The sequence below is a fragment of the Rissa tridactyla genome, chromosome 15 (assembly GCF_028500815.1).
Source record: "Rissa tridactyla isolate bRisTri1 chromosome 15, bRisTri1.patW.cur.20221130, whole genome shotgun sequence".
Classification (NCBI taxonomy): domain Eukaryota; kingdom Metazoa; phylum Chordata; class Aves; order Charadriiformes; family Laridae; genus Rissa; species Rissa tridactyla.
In genome coordinates this window covers 11,071,661-11,093,249 of record NC_071480.1, presented here as the reverse complement: position 1 = coordinate 11,093,249, position 21,589 = coordinate 11,071,661, and positions in this window count along the sequence as shown.

Genomic DNA, 21,589 nt, shown 5'->3' with positions numbered 1-21,589 from the left:
AACAGATGTAAAAAATATGGAAAGAAAGAAATGAGGAACATGGTATGGGAGGGAAAGTAGGAACATGGGACAGGGAACATAGGAAAAGAACTGGGGATGAGGGGAAGAAAGGGGTGAGAAGGAGAAGAGGAAGAGGGGAGGGACAAGAAGGATGGGGAAATAAGGAAAGGAGGGACAGGACGGGGAGGAAGAAAGAAAAGGAGGAAGAGTGAACGGGGGTGAGGAATGGGGAAAGGAGGAACAGGGTGGAGGTGAAACATGAGGAAAGAAGGGAAAAAAGAAACAGGATGGGAAGAAGAATGATGAAAGATGAGAAAGGAGAAAGAGGGTGAGTGGGAAAAACATGATGGAGCGGTGTGAGATGGGGCGGGGGGGGATATGGCTGCTCCCCTCCCTCCCCCCTGCCCTGGGCTATGCTGGGGGGCTCTGCCCTTCCTGGGGAGGGAATTACGTTGTCTCATCTTTTTCTCTGCCCCCCACAGGCCTCAGGGCAGGGGGGGGAGAGTTCTTTGGGGAAGAAACTCTTTGGGAAACTCCCCAAAGAACGGGGAGTTTCATCATGTGCCCCATTAAATGCAGCAGGGTTTCTGTTGTGCGAAGGAGAAACTGCCTAAAATCGGCACCTAACGCTGACCGCGAGGGGAAGCCCTTCTCGGGTACGCTGGCAGCGCGAGGCACCTTCCATCCCTCCACAACTCTGATTAAAGGATGTATCGACTTCTTAAATCAGCCACACACTTCTTTGTCACTTACAGGTTATGTTGCTGTTATCTACTTTTAATTAGGTTCTCTGTAAAAAGGGGGCAGATGTGGCCATTTTGCCAGCGTGTAGCAGTGGGGCTGTTCGGTGTTACGGGGCTGGGTGTTACCGATTTCCCCAGCCTTCGTGATCCGGGCTGCCTGTAAACAAAAGGGCTAAATTCAGTGTCCTGCTAATGGACTTAACTGTTCCATAATTGAGACTCCAGGTACTTGGGAAACACCCTCCTTTGCTACATATCCTTTCAAGTTTGGGTTAGTTATTTCCTTTCAGCTTACCTTGGTATTGGATATTGCTGAGCCTTTAATGCCAGCTTCCACCACAGTTCAGTCCTCAAGGCCTGGCAATAGGATTTTTACTGGTTTCAGGTCTTATCTATATGGTTTGTGTTTCACTTTCTGCTTGAATTTTCCATTTTGGAAGGATTCTTTTCCTTTTTTTGTCTTTTTTGTACCTCGTGGCTATTTCTGCCTGGGGTTGAATTTAGTTTTTGTTCCCAACTGTAGTACTAAGACCCAGCAATGGATGCTAGCTAAAGAAAAGAAGAAATATGTTCTCTATTATGGTAGCGTCCACCTTGTGTAACAACTCTAGGACTGTATCAACAGTGAGTGTGGGAAGAGGCTGAAAAGAGGTAAATATGGGAGAATACGGAGAGAGAGAGGGTGTGCAGGAGCTGTGCTCATTTTTACAATTGGAGCATGCTTCACGTTTGGCTTGATTACTTCCTCTTTGATTAATTGAAGCCTCACCTAGTTGAGCCGAGAGCTTTCCCTTCTCTAGTTTAGGGTGCCTTGTGTCCTTTTTTGCTGTACTTGCTACGGTACCTTAGACATGACACTGATGTGAGAGGGGTATTTATTTTTAGCACTTCTTCCCATGATTAATCCATGCAGGTTCTCTTTGACCGTTCAGTGCTATCTTAATGATGTGGGCAACAGCTGTTTTCTCCATGTCTTATCAAATATCCTCCATGTTCTAATAATAACAAAGAAATTCCTTTATTCTTGGCTATTCCGAATTCCCACCCGAGGGATGTCATTGCATGTCTTCCTGGGGACTGCAATCTAGGAATAGGTACTTGTGGCTAGATAGATAAATACTTCGCTTTAAAAAAGAAATAAGTATGACTGAGGATTTAGCATTTATTTAATCTTGATTCTGTCATTGTATCTAGGATGACTAGCTTCAGGGCAGGTGGGTCTGCTCTGGGGAAGCGAGCTGACGCCAAAAGGGCCGTCAAAAAGCTCTTTTCGGGCCTTCTTGGAAGCCGGGAAAAGCGGTTTTCTTGTGCCGGGGGCTGGCAGCTTGTGGGCGGGCCCAGCGACGCCCGGGAAGGCTTAAAAGAGGCATTAACACGCCCAGCGGCCATTTGCTGCGGAGACGAGCTTCAGGGCGGGTGTGTGTGCTCTGGCGAAGCCAGCTGAAGCCAAAAGGGCCGTGGAAAAGCTCTTTTCGGGTCTTCTTGGAAGCTGGGAAAAGCGGTTTACTTGTGCCGGGGGCTGGCAGCTTGTGGGCAGGCCCAGCAAAACCCGCCGTTTATCAGACTATAAGAAGCCTCCGGGAGGCCACTGCCCACAGGGCATGGGGCGAGCAAACCGAGTGTGGGTGCCACAGCTGTTTGTGGCTCGTTGGGCAGGACATGAGGTGCTGCACTTCCCTCAAGTGAAGATCAGCTGTGCGTAGTGAAGATTTTAGCTATGGCCTCCACCTGCAAGAAGGCGGTGCGCTAGGCCTCAACCAGAAAGGATGTGGGGACCCAGACAGAGCTCCCACAGGGACACGCGGGCGTCCAGGTCACCGGCTGCAGGGGGTGCTGGAGCCCTTCACCGACAACGGGAGGCAGCTATGGGAACCGCCGCGTACGTTGCGAACAGGTAAATCATAGGATCTTCATGGTTGGAAGGGACCTTTGAGATCATCGAGTCCAATCATACACACACAAAATAACCCCTACAATCTCTGTCACTAGAGCCATGCCCTGAAGTGCCAAATCTACACGTTTCTTAAACACCTCTGGGGATGGTGACTCAATCCCCACCCTGGGCAGCTGTTCCAGTCCCTGACCACTCTTGCAGTAAAGTAATTCTTCCTAATATCTAATCTAAACCTCCCCTGCTGCAGCTTCAGCCCATTTCCTCTGGTCCTGTCATTATTCACCTGGGAGAAGAGGCCAACCCCCACCTCTCTACACCCTCCTTTCAGGTAGCTGTAGAGGGCAGTGAGGTCTCCCCTCAGCCTCCTCTTCTCCAAGCTAAACATGCCCAGCTCCCTCAGCCTCTCCTCATATGAATCTCCTATAAATGATCTGCTCAGCCTGGTGGCAGAGCTGAGAGAGAAAGTTAAAAGGTTAAGAAGCATTAAGGAGGCTGAGGAAGACATAGACTGGTGGAGCCAGGCTCTGCCCTGCTTGGAACAGAAACAGGAGCACCCAGCAGAAAGCAGCCGGGATCTAGAGGCCCCTATACCCTGCTCCTGCCACGCAGAAGGCTAAATGAAGGGAGTGAATGGAGGTGAGTTCATGGTTGGGGCAGTGGGCAAACCCTCTCCTTGTCCCCCCGTCACCCATGGTACCTCTGAACAACAGATGTGAGGTACTGAACAAGGAAGGCCAGTCGAACGAGGATGTGGATGATGGGCAAGCTGTGCTAGAGACATCTCCGCAGTCAGAAAGGTGTACTGCCTGTATTATTACCACAGCCACGAGGAAGAAAAGAGGGGTTGTAGTCACTGGGTCTTTGGAATTGGAGGGCCAGGCAAATGAGGATGGAGAGGATTGTCCACCTAGTGAGCCACACAGGGCTAATCACTCACCCCCATGACTCGGGACCTCCTCAACCAAGAAAAAAAGGAAAGTAATTGTAGTAGGTGACTCCCTTCTGAGGGGATCAGAGGGCCCTGTCGACCGGACCCATCCCACAGAGTAGTCAGCTGCCTCCCTGGGGCCAGGATCAAGGACATATGGAGGAAACTCCCTACTCTGGTTTGGCCCTCAGATTACTATCCACTTACTGATATTTCAAGTAGGTAATGATGAGATAGCTACCAGAAGTCTAAGGGCAATGAAGAGAGACTTCAGAGCCTTGGGATGGCTGGTTAAGGGATCAGGAGCACAAGTAGTGTTCTCCTCTATCCCACCAGTTGCAGGGATTGATGAGGGGATAAACAGGAAGAGTCAGGAGATTAACTCCTCGCTCAGAGACTGGTGCAACCTGCAGAACTTTGGTTACTTTGATCATGGATTGATATACAGGACACCAGGCATGCTGGCAACAGGTGGGGAAAGCCTAACCAAAAGGGGACAAAGGATTCTGGGACAGGAGTTAGCAGGACTCATTGAAAGGGCTTTAAACTATGATTGAAGGGGGACAGGGATGTAACCAGAGTGACTAAAGTGGTGCCTGGGAGCAGCATGCCAGTGCTGGTGGGTAAAAGCGCTAGCAAGGTCTTGCAGCCTGTTGTTGCAGTGGAGGTGGGAGATGATGACCCATGTGCTAGCAAAGACATGAAGAGTAGTGATGGGTTGGCAACTACAGGAACGTCTGAGCGTGGACAGGTGGGAATAAGGGCTTGTCCCCCCAGTAAAGTGGCAAGGCAATTAGCCCAGCTGAAGTGCATCTACACAAATGCACGCAGCATGGGCAACAAACAGGAAGAGCTGGAGGCCCTTGTACAGCAGCGAAACTATGATATAGTTGCCATCACAGAAACATAGTGGGAAGACATGCACAACTGGACTGTGTTGATTGACGGGTACCAACTCTTCAGAAGGGATAAGCAAGGAAGGAGAGGTGGTGGGGTGGCCCTCTATGTCAGGGGCAGTTTTGAATGTCAAGATCTTAACAATGTGCATGACAACATTGTTGAGTGTTTATGGATAAGAATCAAGGGGAAGGCCAATAAGCTGGACATCATGGTGGGAGCTTGTTATAGACCCCCCCAACCAGGATGTAGAGGCCGATGAAATATTCTATAAGCAGCTGACAGAGGTCTCATGATCGCTCGCCCTTGTTCTTGTGGGGGACTTCAACTTCCCAGATGTCTGCTGGGAATATAACACAGCAGAGAGGGAACAGTCCCGGAGGTTCCTGGAGTGTGTGGAAGACAACTTCCTAACGCAGCTGGTGAGGGAGACAACTAGGGAAAGTGACCTACTGGACCTGCTGCTTGTTAACAGAGAAGGTCTTGTAGGGGATGTAAAGACTGGAGGTCGTCTTGAGCAGAGTGACCATGAAATGATAGAATTTTCGATTCTTGGTGAAACAAGGTGGGGAGCCAGCAGAACTGCCACCTTAGATTTCCGAAGGGCAAACTTTGGCCTGCTTAGGAGCATGGTTGAGAGTGTCCCTTGGGGGACAGTCCTGAAGGGCAAAGGTGCCCAGGAAGGCTGGTCTGTCTTCAAGGAGGAACTCTTAAAAGCTCAGGAGAAGGCCATCCCCAAGTCCCAAAAAACGAGCAGACAGGGAAGAAGACCAGCCTGGCTAATTAGAGAGCTTTGGCTAGACCTCAGGAAAAAAAAGAAAGTTTATGATCTTTGGAAAAGCGGGTTGGCTACTTATGAAAAATACCAAGATGTAGTGAAGCTATGCAGGGCGAAAATTAGAAGGGCCAAAGCTCAAGCAGAACTCGTCTTGGCCACCATGGTTAAAGATAACTAGAAGAGTTTCTTTCAGTATATCAACAGAAAAAGGAAGACTAGGAAAAATGTAGTCCCACTAATGAAATAGATGGGTGTCCTAGTGGTGGAAGACACAGAGAAGGCAGAGCTACTGAATGCCTTCTTTGCTTCAGTCTTCACTATTAAAGCTGTCCCTCATGAATACCAGGCCCTGGAGGCAAGGGGGAAGGTCTGGAGAGAGGAAGATTTTTCCCTAGTAGAGGAAGATCAGGTTAGAGACCACTTGGCCAAACTGGACATCCGTAAGTCCAGGGGCCCCTGACGAGATGCACCCGCAAGTGCTGAGAGAGCTGGCAGATGTTATTGATGGAGAGTGGCCAAGCATCTTTGAAAGGTCATGGAGAAGAGGAGAGGTGCCTGAGGACTGGAGGAAGGCCAATATCACTCCAGTCTTCAAAAAGGGCAGAAAGGAGGACCCAGGGAATTACAGACCAGTCAGTCTCACCTCTGTCCCTGGGAAGGTAATGGAGCGACTCATTCTGGATGTCATATCCAATCACGTTCAAGAGCAGGAAGTTATTGGAAGTGGTCAACATGGATTTACCAAGGGTAAATCATGCTTGACCAATCTCAGAGCCTTCTATGATGTTATAACTGCTTGGCTAGATGAGGGCAGAGCAGCAGATGTCATCTACCTTGACTTCAGCAAGGCTTTTGACACTGTCTCTCATAACATCCTCCTTAGGAAACTGAGGAAGTGTGGACTAGACGAGGGGACACTAGACGAGGGTACAGTGAGGTGGATTGAGAGCTGGCTGTGTGACAGGACTCAGAGGGTGGTGATTAATGGAGCAGGGTAGAGTTGGAAGCCTGTAACCAGTGATGTCCCCCAGGGGTCAATATTTGGACCAGTATTGTTTAACGTATTCATCAACGACCTGGACGAGGGGACAGATGTATGCTCAGCAAGTTTGCTGATGATACCAAACTGGGTGGGGTGGCTGACACCCCAGAGGGCCGTGCTGCCATCCAGTGTGACCTAGACAGGCTGGAGAGCTGGGCAGAGAAGACCCTAATGAGGTTCAACAAGGACAAGGGTAGGGTCCTGTACCTGGGGAGGAAGAATGTCAGGCACCAGTATAGGTTAGGGGTTGACCTGCTGGGAAGTAGTTCTGAGGAGAAGGATCTAGGGGTCCTGGTAGACAGTAAATTATCCATGAGCCAACAATGTGCCCTTGTGGCCAAAAAGGCCAATGGAATCCTGGGCTGCATAGGGAAGAGTGTGGCCAGCAGGTCAAAGGAGGTCATTCTCCCCCTCTACTCTGCACTGGTGAGGCCACAACTGGAATACTGTGTCCAGTTTTGGGCTCCCCAGTTCAAGAGGGACAGGGAACTGCTGGAGCGAGTCCAGCGAAGGGCAACTAAGATGACTGAGGGACTGGAGCATCTCCCTTATGAGGAAAGGCTGAGAGAGCTGGGACTCTTTAGCCTGGAGAAGAGAAGGCCGAGGGGAGACCTTATTATGGCATATAAGTATCTAAAGGGTGGGTTGAAGGAGGATGGTGCCAGACTCTTTTCAGTGGTTCCCAGTAACAGGACGAGGGGTAACGGGCACAAATTGGAACATAGGATGTTCTGATCAAATACGAGGAAAAACTTCTTTACGGTGAGGGTGACGGAGCACTGGAACAGGCTGCCCAGGGAGGCTGTGGAGTCCCCTTCTCTGGAGACTTTCAAGATCCACCTGGATGCAGTCCTGAGGGATGTGCTCTGAGCAATCCTGCTTTAGCAGGGGAGTGGGACTAGATGATCTCTAGAGGTCCCTTCCAACTCTGAAAAATTCCGTGACATTTAGGGCTGATTTTTTTAACAGCTCAGTAGTTTTAAATATTTTCTTGTTCAGGTAAAATGACAAGTATACCAATGTGCTTTGCTGTCAGATGCTGTAGGGATGATTTAATTAGACTAATTTCTGTTTTAGTAACACTTGTATTGACTGTGTTTTAATGCTACTGTTTATGGGTTCTTACTCTGTGGTTATTTTTTTTCTACATATTTTCTCTCATCCTTTTTGTTACCTGTTTACTATCACACAACTGATACGGTAGCAATTGTCTAACTTTACAGGAGGTCTCTCTGATATTATCTGGCAATATATGCTACCTGCACCAGTGTTAAATGGTATCCTTTTGTTGTTTGTTTTTTGGTGTTGTTTCTTCTGTCGGGCAAGACTGCACGTGATAGAACTTGTCCTTCAAGTGGTACACAGAGGCCATACTGAATCAGAGAAGATGACATATGTGTCTACCAGACTTCTCATCTCCATGGTCCCCCCCAGAAGCAGGGTAGCATGAACTAGTCCTTTACTAGAAAATTAGTACTCTAGGGCAAAATCCTGTGAATCACGGTAGCATCGCCATACCCTGATAGACCAGAACTGTGATAATGTGACAGATCCCAAATTCTTCTGACTTCATATTTTTACTGCTGTTATTTTTGAATGTGGATTTTTAAATCGTTACACACATCTGACAGAGATGTCTTCTTCAGCAGAGAGTCTGTCATGTTTAATTGTCATAATTATCTTGAGAAAGTTCTGGACTTGTGAAATAGTTGCTTGTTTTCAAGCTTTTTGCAGTCTGCAATATACAACAGAGGAATGCAGTTTATTCTTACGCATGGAAACTTATTCTACTACCGAAGTGCTTCATCAAACTGACTATTAATAAATAGCATGTTTTTTCTTGCTTAGCAGTCTTACTTCAGCAGTGAATTTCAGAAAGCCTTTTGCAGGTGCATTTCATTCTGATATAACATTCTGCCATGGCTCAGGGCAAGCTTTATTCGTTAATCTTCTATCCATACAGCTACATACTTTTAAAATAACTTGGATATTGAACAGGATTTGGAAGGCAAAGTATTTCAGCTACTCTTTAACAACTTATGAGTTAGTCACCACAGAACACTACCTGTTCTGTCTTCTAAAAAAATGAACATTTGCAAACACTTCACGTTTTTTTTGTTTGTTTTTTTTTTTTCTTTTTTGAAAAGAAGTTGTCAAGGACTGCAACAGCAGAAGTAGAAACCACTTAGTAAATTTTCTTTATCAAGGTTGATGTGAAAATTATATTTGGAAGGTAGCTGTGTTGTAAACTGCTTCAGAAGCCACTGCTAGTAAACATGAATACCTTCATGTATTGAAAAGCCTGGGTCTGCTGAAAAAACATGGCTTGAATGCCAGTCTGCGATTTGCCAAATTAAATATCTATTAAAATTTATAATGAAAATTACAATTTTGCTATAGTTACCAAAGCTTCCTTAGTTCCTGGACTGCAATGCATTTCACTTCAAAGAAGAATCTCTTTTCTCCCCTTCCTTCAGTATAATGAAATAGAACTTTCAAAAGTGCTTTTAATTAGCATGAATTAGTTGGTGGAACTTTTAGCCATGAGGAATCAGAAAAGCTGTAAATATAGCTGTTCCCAAAACATGTGCTGTTATTTCACAACATCTTTGAATTACATCTCATTAAATCATATTCCTCAGTTCTGTACTGTAGGGCAGGGGTGACCCGTCCCTTGCTGGGGAAGACAAGTACAGCTTACAGCGACCCACTGAATGTGGGCAGAGCTCTAACAGACACTACCGTGGGTCTCGTGTGTGTGTGTTATGAAGAGAATGTGTAGTCACACGGTTGACTGTGTTTACATGAGTGACTTATGCCCACTTGTTCTTGAAACTTGCAAATGGAAAGGTTAAGGAGGAATGACTTTTATGGTCAAGATATGCCATTATTGTTCCATTAGGACTCATTTTCTCTGAAGCTGCAGGTGCTGCCACCACTGTCATCATGGCTGATTGCTGTGGAATGTTTGTGAATCCATTGGAAAATATAACCTGTTATTTGTAATGTGAAGGGATGGACATAAGCTCCGCGGTGAGATCCTGTTGGACAATTCCTACCCAGCTTTCCTCACTGAGCTCAATAAATGATAATATTAGCAAGGTTATAAACAATACAGAGTGAAGCAGAGGAAATAAAAAGGATTTTGCTCTGTCATCGTGGCATCTGGCCTGCACCACCAGCACATCTGCCCAGCAAAGGTCAAAGTGCTTCTGACGCTGCTTACGTTTGTCAGGGACTGTTCCCTTTACATTGAGCACAAAAGAGTGCGTGTTTAGGCGTTTCCCATCATGTCCGCTAGGGTTATTATGCGAAGATGACTCTCTTCTTGTGGCCATATGTACATATTATCAAACCTTTTTTATCCAATGTAGAGCTTCTGCTTATGGTTTAAAACTACTTTTAACAAGTACATTTGTGTAAATAACAACTAGTGGAAGGAAAGTATTTACTGAATTAAGTCTGTTTGCTTTAGAGCTGCAAAGCGTTGTCCTTCAGGAAAACAGTCTGTCAGGATACGTGAAAGCATTCAGTTGTTAGTTGTGCGTGTGCACATCTGGCCAAGCCACGGCATTCCTGGTGACATGATTCCCTATTCCCTTCCTCACCATCCTGTCTGCTGTGGGCTGGGCTGGTCCTGCCGGAGGGGTGTGCGATGATGCCTTTCAGCCTGCTGCACCCACAGAGGAGGGTGATCACGGGTCTCTCAGGCACCACTCATGGCCAGATTCATCACTGATTCCTGCAGGCTCTAGGACTGCCTGAAGGCTTCCTTAAGTAAGGGTGAAAAAGAAGTGATGAAGCAATATTGACTGCGACTTTTGTTGCAGCTTGGATATGTATATAAAGTCTCCTACCCCTTATATGAAACTACTTGTTTATTTCAGATGAAATATATAGGTGGTTACTATACCAACCTTCCTGAGGTTTATGAGGAGTTGAATGGAAGACGTTTCTTTTAAGCCTTTGACATCTTTAGGTCCATCTGCTCTGTAAGAGCCTTTATCCTCTTTGCATGCTCTTGAGTTGGAGTAAGAACAATCAATATTATTTTGTACACAGAGAAGAAAGGAATTGAAATTTGAAATTGCCACAGTATCCATATCCTCTTTTTCGTGTTAAATAAACAGGGAACTGGTTATTTAAAGCCTACAAACGGTTTTGAAAATAGCTGAAAGACCTCACAGATCTGCAGCGCACAGCCAAGATAGTTGTTTGTGAAAACAAAGTGGTTCCCCTATGTACCTTTGCAAGCACATACTTGGGTACATCCAGGGCGTGTTTCTGAAAGAGCCTGTTCACCAATATCGGCGTGTTTCAAAGTTCAATTTTCTGGCATTTTTGAATCTGCTGCCTGAACAAATTCTGAGGATTGGAAAATGACACCGTCTGGTTTGAATAAATAAAAACATGAAATTGCCTGGGGTGCATCTGTGCCCCCTTGCTGCACAGGTTGGCTCTTTCTCTGCCATCAGCCTGACAATTTCAATCAAGTTTTTAATGGACTCCTGGGGCTTCCCCAGTTTCTGTTCAGGCAGAGTCTGGTACCAGTCTTCCCAAGTCCATAGCGATGAAAAGCTTTATTTTAGCTTCTGATTGTACAGAAATTTAGTGACAGGTAGGAAAGAAATGGACTGGTCAAGTGAGTACTAAAATAGCAGGAAAGGGCTATCTTTATAAAAAAAATCATAACTTACATTTTTGTTTTGTTAAATTAGGAAGTGCAAAGTATAGAGCAACCATGGATCAGACTTCTCTGGAATCTCTTCTAGAATTTGACAGATTGACAGTTTTAATTAAGAGTGTTTTGTTTAATTCCTTTTGCCTTTACACCTGAGAGTGTTCACAGGCCTGTGCAAGTTTAGACTGCGATTCTTGCAGGTTTTTTTTTTTTGAAATGTAATTGTTGGTCATTAAAAAAAATTGAAGTAAATATTATGAAGGCTTTTAATTTTCATTTGTGTTCAGGAAGCTTCCAAATCACCTTTTATGCTTATGTAAGTTATTTTCAACAGGTTCTTGTATTTCAAAACTTTTTTATTATAACGGAAGAGTGTACCATAAAACCGTAACAGTTGCCACTTTGCAATAATTATGGGCTAATGATCTCTTCTATTCTAAGTAAAAGAAGCCATTGTGATTGTCTCTCGATACTCGATTTTTAACAGTAGCTGTTTTAACAATTGCTAAAGGTTGTGATTTCTATGGAATAGAAGTTGGGGTTTTATAACGAGAAAGGTATTTAGTATCTTTCTCTGTATCCATCAAGGAGTTATGAGTGTTATTCCTCCATACAGTAGATGGAGACAAAGACCTAACGAATTTTATAATGTCTCCTCAGACTGATTTTATTAGCTATGCTAGGTCTCTCCTGATTTTTGTTATATTAAATTCCTTTATAAAAATAATGCATATAAAAAAATTTTATTCCAAAGGCTGTTAATTTATGTTTACATTAAGTGCTGTAATTCTTTTGCTGGCTACTATCGATAAATTGGTTCTTCAAAATAGGAGGTGTGATTTGGAGATTGAGGAGATATCTGTGAAACCTTTCTGTGCGAGTTGAGATCCGTCTTAGGCCCAAAACCTCAGGGGTCAAAGCACGCCCAGGACTGACTTCAAGTTTGAACGTATCTAGAAATTCCCAGTGGTGTAGGAGTTGGATCTCTGCGCAGACAGGAAGCTTGAGGTGTGGTCTGCCTCTGTTTATAAAGTGACTTTGTGTGTGTACATATGTTTATATAAATCATGTGCATGTTTACAGGTAGGTGTTTGGAGGCACACAGAATATGGCATTGGCATCCTGCCTAAATTTAATTGAAATCTTACAATGTAATTTGGAGTAGTGAGAACAAATGAGGTGTAATCCATAAAGTGGGAGAGATGGTTTTCTTAGCTTTTCAATAGGTAAATGGAGCTTGCAAGTTTCTCAGGTACATTGGTTGACTGTTTCAAATAAGAAATGATCTGTTGATATATTTTTGTTTTAATCTTCTCCTTAGTATCATTTACACTGGGCTGCTAGATGCTTCTTTGATAGAGGCAGTGTCTCTGCCATATGCATCACACCACATGTACTGAAGCTGACTGAAATAGTCATGCCAGAGATGGATTTCCAGATGGATAACAGAGCAGGGTATGTTTCTCCTGTTCTGCTGGATGCAAAGCGGCTTTCTACAAGCCGTAGGAGAGAAGGCTTTGTCACACCTCTCCCTCGTGCTCAGCTAAGGATACAATTTGGCATTAAGCTCCATGATTTCAGCAGATCACGGAAGGATTCCCTCGTTCGTTGATCTCAGACTGGTCTGTTGAAAGTTTCTGTGCTTCTTAAGAAAGACAGAGTTTAGCTAGTGAGGTGTGTTTGTGGCAGCGTAGATGGAAGAATGCAAAGCGGAGTTAACCCAGCAAGGGGGAAGTGGAGAGGAGCCCGCATGTCAGGGTAGATCAGATGACCCGACCTCAGAAGCCATTTAAACAAACCCTTTAAGAAGGGATTTCTTGCCTTGTTTGCAGTTCCATGGGCTGCTCCAAAGCTTGAGAAGGATTGCTATCAAGCACCTTCTGTTCCTCATCTGCCTGTGAGGGGAGAATGTTTGCCTTTTTAAAATGAACACTTAGGATTAAGTTTAAACCAGCAGAATGAGTTGTTCTCTCATCAGTTCCTCATTATGACACGTAGCTTTGTGCATATAGGACATATCTTCTAATTTCTCTGAACTTCTTTCACTGGTATCCTGAACAAAATCTCCATTTCATGCAGAAGAGTTGTGTGAGACCTGATTTTTACTCATGGGCAGTATATGCTCTAGAAGGTCGTAAATGTATGTTATTATTAAATGCAGTTCAAATGAAGAGGTAACGAGCAGAGTAGTTTTCCAAAATTAAGACAACACAGGCTTTGGGAGTAACTGATAAAGATGTGCGAAGCCAAAGCCTGCCGCAGTATCATGTGTGTTCTGGTGAGGTGGGTGTTTTGCAGGGCATCTATTTGAAAATATCCTCCAGTAAACACTAGTGGGAAGCTGAGAATGACATGCAAGTGGGTGTATGGGTCTTGCCACTAGTGAGGCACAGAGCCTGTCTTTCCAGCGTCATTCAAGTAGAGGCAAAGCGGAATATTGGATTAGAAGTCTGAACATCTCAACATTGCTTTAACTCTCAAGGACAGAAGCAGCATTCAGCTCTTCAAATGCAATATGGTATTTTCCAATTTTGACCTACTGAGCTAATTGCAAGGATTGAGCAGAAATCCTAACTTGGAGAATTATAGTGAACATGCAGTCATACAGTGTTACTGCTTGGTACAAGGATTACTTTTATTTATTTTATTTATTATCACTTAAAGTTATGGTTCTTTAGGGTTTCTTGTATGCTTCTTTACTTTAAGAGCATAATTTAATTTAAAATGTCAAGATTTGTGTAATAAACTGAGTTAGATCATTAACAGACATAAACTATTATATTCCTGAGCCTTGTGGCACTACTCGCTGTAAATCCAGCACAATGCATCTGCAACTAGGAATGCTGCCAGGGCTGAGGGCTCTGGAGGAACTGTGCTTTTGATGTATCCGTCTGAACTTTGCTAGGCTGAGGAAACAGGATTTTGAAGAGCCCAGAGCCAAATGGGGATGGTCAAACTGATGGCCTTTTTCCAGCTGTATCTACCTGCATGTACTCTTCGACCACCAGAGGCTAATTGGAAGATGTGCTCTCTAAATGAGCTTGTGTAAAAGCGCCCAGATTCTGTGCTCTTCTGGGCTGTGGCAGTACAGTGGATGTTAAATGAAGCAAGGATGTTTGTAGCTTTTGGATTGAACGTGTGAGATCACAGCTTCCTCCCCTCCTCTGTGTACTCCATCGGCTTGATGAAGCTTCCCTTCTGTTTTTCCTTGGCTCTCGAGGAGAATATATGGGGTCTTTATCATACCTTTGCCTGGAACTGTGATCTGTCACTCCAAAGAGAACTTGTGAATGCTTGTACTGTGTTACACACCAGGGAAGTATGGGGAGAGGTGGGTTTGGTAAGATGTGAATCGGATCGTAACCTAAGGGGGGTTGGCAGAATCCCTGTGGGTTCAGGTGCTCAGTCCCTCCAAGCGACTGCCAGGGCAGTCAGAGTGTTGCCTGGGGAACAAAATCTCTTGAACAGGTGAATTTTTAAAGGGGTACACAAATGTATTTTGGACAAATCTGGCCTCTAATCCATTGGTTTGTTTAATTTACGTGAGAGAATAAGCTGCTTTTCAGGTATTGTTTCGTTTCCTGTTGTCTTTGTGCAAATTCAGTGCTTGGCCAGTTTGAGACCCCATGCAAAGGTGTAAATCCTGGGGTTTTGAATGCCTATGTGCTGGAAAACAGACATTCACAAGTTATTTAGGTGAATGTACAGCTTTCAGTGTGTATGGCTTTCCAATTCAAGCTGATGACCTGAAAAGACACAGTCTCACAAATTAGTAATTTCTCCTTCCACTTCCAAACATAATACAAGATAAGAACTTCTTAAATTCTGTCTTGGTTTTTTGTGTCTGTTCCCTACAGGTAAAGGTAGCTTTTATAACGAGTTTTCTGGAATGAAGAAAATAATGGAAACTATGCTCTTTGCATGTACTTATTCATGCTTCTAAAATTAATTGCTTGAGTCTTAATGGAAATTGTAACTAAAAAGTCAAAAAACAATAGGTGTAATGAAATAGCATCTGTAGACTTTAAATGGCATTCTTTTCTATGCGTTGTTAAATATTTCATACAAAAATGTAGAAATGGATCAATATAAATGCCATCCAATTTATTGGGTTTCTGTATATGAATTTCCCTTATGTTCCTCTATAAATGCATGTACATAATTTATACATTGTATTATTCATATTCTATATCAATAGCAAGCATAATTGATGAGGAAGAAAAAACCCAGCAAGTTAGAATATTTGGTTATCCTCTCACTTGTTTAAAAATGCCCTTGGAAGTGGAAGGATAATTAACGGTGTGCTGTCATTTAGTTTCATTTTTAAGGGTGGCATGTGGATAATATCTGGTAGGCTTGAAAAATGAAGCTGTCATAGCTGCAAACTTTAAGTGCTAATGGTTAGGGTAGAGAGGTATGAACAGCTGCTAAACACAGAGCTAAGACACTAGGATGGACAGAGCCTTTCATTCCAGTGTATTGTTAAATGTTTTCGTTGGCTTTGCTGTTTCTGTTGGCTTACATTTAAAGGATGCGGACTACTCTGTGAGAGGAAGAATGAAGTGTCAAAAGTGGCTGGAGGGAGACTTCTTTGAAAGTTATTGAATTTGTGAGCCAGTAAGTAAGTGGGCAAATGTAGTGTTAACTTACAAGGAAGTAAATTTCATTTGTGTGTGTTATTTTGTTCACAAAGGGCGAAATCCTGAGAGATATTAAGGATTAAGTGTTTTTTGATAAAATGTTCCTTTGTAGATTCAACTTCAAGTTGCCTTGGGTTTTCTTCTCCAGATATGCATAAGATTTGGCTCCGTCTTCGACAATTCTAGTTTTGCTCAAATTATTTATCAAACTGCTTTGTAATGTCTGACTCAAATGCACGTAACGTTTGCCTGAAAAATATGTTTTGGTAATGAAAGACCTCGCTTGAGGTCTCTGCTATTAAATCTTTGCTGAGGGGCAGGGAGAGGCTGTGAGTTTTTTGGCGAAGTTAATAAAATGTGTGGATTAGTGAAGTGCTGATTAGTGAGGTTCTATTGTAGACAGAAACATTCCTGCCTTAGCTGAAACCCAGATGGAAAGCTGCCCGCCTCAGATTGTGGAAAATGGTTTATGTTGCTCGTTTGCTGTAGTATGTTGCTGAGGTTGCAGCAAAGTGAATCTTACTAATGTCTTGAAGTGTAATTAACTCTGTTGTTCGATGTAAATATTTGAATACTGCTCATTCAGTCTCTGCAGAGGCCTCTTTAAAACATTTTTTGCCAAAGAGCTCAAAGGCCAGTAGGAATGTGTGTGCATTAATAAACTTCTCTTTGTCCTGGACTTGATCCAGAGCTTATAGAGGGCAAATGGGAAGATCTCATCCTATCTGATGTATTTACAGTAGAGCTCAGAGCGCTTGATCAAGGCTTCATTGTGCTGTCATTGTGCCTGGGGTTTAGTTTAGATATGAAACAGAGTGCAGGACGTGGACACAACAGGCAAACAGATCCAGGGTACTGGAAGGGCTGAGGGAGAAAAAACAAATAGAGTTCATCAGAAAAATAGTGGGCCATATTATCCTCTATGTTACATAAAAATGATGGGTTTTTTTTTTAAGTTGCAGAGTTTCCATTTTTGTTCCCAAGCATCAGCTTAAATGCTCAGAAGTAATGTTTGTCAAAAGAAAACTCTCAGGGAAATAGAGTTATATTTTGTTGCAATCGTCGTCTTTTGGGGGGTGAAAAAAAGTGCTTTCAGCCAAAAGTTTTGTCTATTTTCTAAAAAGAAAATCCTCATTTCTGAGATCTGAAATGTTTCTTCAGAAATAGTGTGCTTGCTTTATGAAATGTCAAATTGCTTCCAAGGCATTTCACGTTATATTCTCTGGGACTGGGCTTCCTGGTATGCCTTTTCTCGTACTGTCTCCCATTTCTGAAGAAATGGTCCTGCCTGCTTCAGAAAGTAAAACTGTGGCAGGGTAAGAATGCAGCCATTCAGTAGCAGATTGTCAGCTTTCACGGTCCCAGGCTACAACTCCCATAAGATACACTGGCAGCGTTTCCAAATGAAAATATCTCTTCTGCCAAAGGGGATTTTTTTGTTTGTTGGCATTTTGAATTTTCACCAGAAATGCTTTTCTGTTTATCTCTGGTGAACTCTGCTTCTGAGCAGCTCTCCTCAGTTTCTGCAGCAGTGAAGATGAGCAGGGTTCTGTAGTAATTGCACAACAGGGGAAGCAACACAGCCCAGCCAGTGCCGGGAACTGAGAATCAGATTTTCATTATATTTCTGGCTTGCTCTAGTAATGTTCTTGGTAATTCAGTTTAGCCTATATTATTTTTCACCCCACTGTGAAATATGCTATAATAATGATGCTTATCTCCTATGGATGTTATCCATTGTATTATTTTCTGTGAAAGTACCTTGAGATCTTTAGATCTTAAACCACTGATTATTCCTGTTAATGGTATTATCCAGCTTGGTCTTCACATCACTGGCACAGCTGCAGACCAAAGTAAGCAGCCTGCTGGAGGTGTTTGTCTGTAGCTTTGAAACTGCTTGTGAATTAACTTTTTGTTTTCTAAAGATGCATGCTCTGTATCTGCAAAGAAAATAAATACCAAGATCAAAAGGACCATTGGTCTGATGGTGCCAGTGGCACGGCATTTGCCATAGCTTCTGGTCCCGAACTGCTAGTTTTCTCTGAAGTAGAGATCCATAGAAAACAGTCACCTTCAGCTTGGCTGCTGCAGCCTCTGTGAATGATGTATGTCGTAGAGATGTGATCTTTTCCTTTCTTTTTTGCCCCAGTAGAGGTCAGAGGAGCAAGGACAGGACAGGCTGGGGGGAGCTGGCAGTAGCTGCAATAAAGCAGCAGTGCAGCTTTACTCCCTCTTCAGAAATTTACTGCTCAGATGTTAGTGCTGCGTCTCCCTAGGATTGTGCTCAGCTCTGGCTGTCTGCAGGTGGGGACTGGCTGATGGTGCTTTCCTTGTGGCTAGCACACGTCAGGCAAAGATTTAACCCCTGAAAACCTCTGCGTGGGGGACATCTGGACAGCATCTACGTGAATTCAAAAAAATAAAAAAAAAAAAATTAAAAGCAGAAATGGAAAAAGTGGGTGCAGGAGAGTTGTTTGGGGTTTTTTGTTATTTTGAGGGGGGTTTAGCTTATGTAAATAAAAGTTCACTCTGAAGAATTAAAGTCTAAAAAGACAAGGTGAACAAGAGGTGGGAACAGTAGGTCTTACCCTGCTTTACAGATTGGCATGTAAGGCACACAGAAGGGAATAACTTTCTCAGTGACATGCGGAGTGGGGACAACTGAGTTCAATTCCAAGTTGTTCATCCCAGCATGTTAGTGTCTTTCCTTTCTAACCTTGACCAAAACAAACCTTACCTTTAAACACTTTTTTGTTCCCTAATAGAGGGTTAAGGGGGGAGAGAGGAGGAGAAGTGCATTAGAGAGAATTTGTATTAGCTGTAGTTTACTCTGTAGGGGTAGACTCCCGAGCTGTTCTGTTCTGCATCAGATCATCATAGAGAAATAGCTAACTTGGTTGGAGGAAATGGATAGTCGTATGTGTTCGAGTAGTTACTGTATCATGCCTGTGGGGGGCTTTGTGAAAGCAGACTGAGTGAGTACACCAATCCTCGTGGAAAATCCCAGGATTAGGCTGATCTCCTTAACAATGTGCCACTACCTCTTCTGATGTGTGCATGACTGAAGATGCAAGGACTCATCTCTTCAGTTTGTATATACAGTATCTGTGGGTTTAAACCTCGGGGCAACTTGTCAAATAACTGCTGTTGACATAAACCATTGCTGTGCATCAGCAGCAAAGAGAATAAGAGAGATCATTTCACTTTTGGTACTTCGTGTCATGTCAGGAAAACTAGAAATTGCTCATCCCATAAGGGAAGAAGATGGCAGAAGGAAGCAGCTTTAATGAGTGGTGGTTGTTTGGAATTGTGCACTAGCAAACATCTCTCTCATCTTGTTCCAAGGTGTCACTGGATGCCAGGTACACAATGTGCTCTTGAGTTGCATAATGATACACACCAACTCATTAATGATTTATTTTTTGAAGATGTGCTCCTTCACTCATAGCACCTCTGGTGTGAGATAACTTGCTGCCAGAACTTTCAGGATGGATTTATTGAAGGCTCACGAACTGAGTCCTTAAACACGCAGCTTGGGTGGTGCATGTGAGTCTTGGATTGTCTGGTCAGCCTTGCAGTGTCTCTTGGAGATTTACCGGTCAAAGCACTAAATCTAGGTTGCTCTCTACTACTACTACTTTGGTGACAGTGACTTGTCTTTTTTTACAGTTGAATGAAAAGAGTTTTTCTAAGGTGACTTGGTTTAAGTCTGATTTAGAAAGCGGCTGAACACACCTTCTCATGGGTATTGCCAGGTGGTGTCCATAAAAGCCCTTTGGGTCATCACCTGATGCAAACGTTTGAAGTTTTGACTACGGTGAGTTGGTGTCCTCAATAGATCATTACCTGTGCTATGCTAGAGCCTAGGAACTGACAAGGATACAGCTCTGTCAGCGCTGTAGAAATGTAAGTATTAAGGAGCTGACCTCTCCTAAACAGACAAGACTGATTTAGTCTAGGAGAAAAGGACGTTGCGTGCAAGCACAGCGAATGATGCAAGGGTTGGAGACTGATTTAGTGGCATTATTTTGTTTTATAACTGTGTGATATCTTGGGAAGAGAGCAGCTAAGCAGACCGGTTGTGGAGGAGAGGAGGGAAGGATGAACACAGCTCAGGCAGTGTAGGCAAGATGAAAAGACAGTCAAAGGGGCCAATCCACAGTGGAAAAAGAACTGTAAATCCTGCTCTGATGGCATTAAAATCCACTCACTTAGCTTTTTTTTTTGTCAAAGGCCTTTTGTGGTATCTTTGGCAGAAGGGAAAGATCAAACTTTATGGGTGTTTTTTCTAACCCATTTGAGTTTCAGGGGGAAGCTGGCAGTACTGTTGAGGACGTCTTCTGACCTGGCGTGGAGGGAAGGTCCCAGCAGCACAGCTCTCCGTCTGGGCTTTGTTGAGTGCGGTAATGTGGCTGCACTCTCCTCTTTTTATCTTGCGCCACTGAGTTGCTCGGAGTACTTAAAAAAATCTCTCTCCATGATGCTTTCCCTTCTCAATCTGTTCTGTGTTTCAGCTGTAAGATTCTTCTGTGGCAGAGGCTGTCAGAATATAGCATAATAGACCCTGGATACAGATCATGCCTTTTGCGGAACCTGTAACATACATAGCTCTCTATAAAGGGTCGATGCAAGCAACACTCAGCTGAGAATCTGTCTTTGAGCTAGTTCATTTTTTTTCTCCTGTGTTATTAATTATTCACTAGATGCAAAGCATTACAAATAACACTTTATGGGACTGACTATGAAAGGCTGCTTTTCATATTAAGTTATGTATCTCATAACTTCTTCAAGTTCATGCATAAATTCAGCATCAGACTGAAGATAACTGCTTTTTTCTCATTGTAACTTTTTCAGGACAGTATGTGCAAAAGGAAAGATTAATCCTTTCAGAGACACTATGAAGAATTATCATGTGAGATGTTTAAGGTTATACTTCTCGATTAAGAATAAGGACCTTTGAAGTAGGAGTTTTCTATAAAAGTGACTCATGAAGCTTTTTGGAGATGTTTATCATTGTAGTAAGTGTGAGTCTTCACTGCATGCTCTGCCTCTGATCTATGTGGCTCCACATCATGAATAGGTATTTGTTTTGAGATCCCTGTGACAACTTTACCAAATTAACGTATGTGCAGACCTAGTGGATATTTAAAAAAAAGCCCAAAAGAACCAAGCCAGCACTATAGCAGTTTGCAGTCTTTTGGACTGTTTTGTGGGACCACTGTAGATTACATGGCTACTTGCCTTTTTGTTCCTGCTTTCGCTAGCAGAAACTGGCTCATTAGACTGTGATCTTAGTCTGTTGCTTCTTGTGCTGCAGCCTACAGGATTGTTTCTAGACAACAAAACTCCCTGATTTTTTTATTAAACAGAAATGTCTGCACTTTCACATTTTCTTAGAAGGTATCAGCAGCTGACTCAATAGGAGGTGGGAACTGAAGGACTGTAAATGTTGTAACAGTAAAAATTGGTTCTCCAGGAAATACATAAGGGTCACTTGGAGGAAGGAAGAAACCCTTAGGAAAAATTGTAAGAGCCTTCACTTTCTTCTGACTTTGACGAGATGTCTCATCCTGTAACTAAAATGGTCAATATATTTGAAGTGTTTTAATGGAGTTGTTGGAAATCCTATTTGGAGTTAAAATTCCCAGTTTAGGGCAAACCATCTGCAGTTTCACATCTGCAGTGTTTCTAGCCATTACCACTTTTGGGGGATTCTGATGAATAAGCAATGCAGTCATAATTGGTTTCTGACCGACAGGAGGTTCCGTGAAGCACAGCTGTCCTCGTGTGACCATGGCCTACCATGAAAGCAACAGTTTTTCCTTGAATTAACCAAATTGAGAAGTGCTCAAGGCAACAAATTTCTCGAAAACTAGGAATGACAAATTAGAAAACACATAACTAAGCGCCTTATTGTCACCTGATAATGGCAGTCAGCCCGATTCCTCTGTGTGTTATTCTGTGCACTGTCCTTTTTCAGTTTCCC